Source organism: Phyllobates terribilis, unplaced genomic scaffold (genome assembly GCF_046119375.1).
Source record: "Phyllobates terribilis strain yellow unplaced genomic scaffold, ASM4611937v1 Scaffold_1__5_contigs__length_1240528914, whole genome shotgun sequence".
NCBI lineage: Eukaryota > Metazoa > Chordata > Amphibia > Anura > Dendrobatidae > Phyllobates > Phyllobates terribilis.
Window position 1 is genome coordinate 956,105,653 of NW_027362761.1, and position 777 is coordinate 956,106,429.

Genomic DNA, 777 nt, shown 5'->3' on the forward strand with positions numbered 1-777 from the left:
TTCTTGTTTCTGACTTCATGACAAGAAAACTTTATATATTGAGCCACCTCAATCATTGCTGCTTTTAGTAATTTTCAACTGTTTCCCTGTTTCCATATCAGTTTTGTCGGGGGGGGAAAAAAGACACTAAATATGAATGGTGTCAGGCAACATAAACCAGCATGATATTGATAGTGCTACAAAATTGACCTATGTATCAACTGCAGTACCATAAAGCACACGTTAAACTCTGGCCCTTGGGCCAAATCTGGTCTGCAGGGTGGTTATATTTGGCCCTCGACACCATAAACACCACCCCTATGTGTGGCCATTGTACTGTATGGAGGACTATGTGAGGCCTATTATACTGTATACTTTTGTCCCTCTGTGTTTTTGAATTGGACATCCCTGCCATGAAGGGAATTTTAAAAAAATAAAATCAAGAATTAGAAGTCTCTCAGCACATTTTTGCTGTTTAATTTGAGAGCAGCATGATGTTGGGGCATAGAACTTGATTTCAGCAATGTGTCACTTACTGGTCTATATGTTGTAGTTTTAATAAAATCAGTGTTTTAGTCAGTAGGAGATTCACTAGAGGACTAGTTGTTTCATTCCATGTAATCCTACTGCTTTGTGTAATACCACCCCCACCACTGATTGACAGCTTACTGCGTACACTGGCAGCTTTCTTGCATTGTAAAGTGTACACAGGAAGCTGCCAATCAGTGAGGCACAAGGGGTTATACACAGATCAGCATCTATGTACCTGCTAAATCTGCAGAAGAGAAAACAGTGATT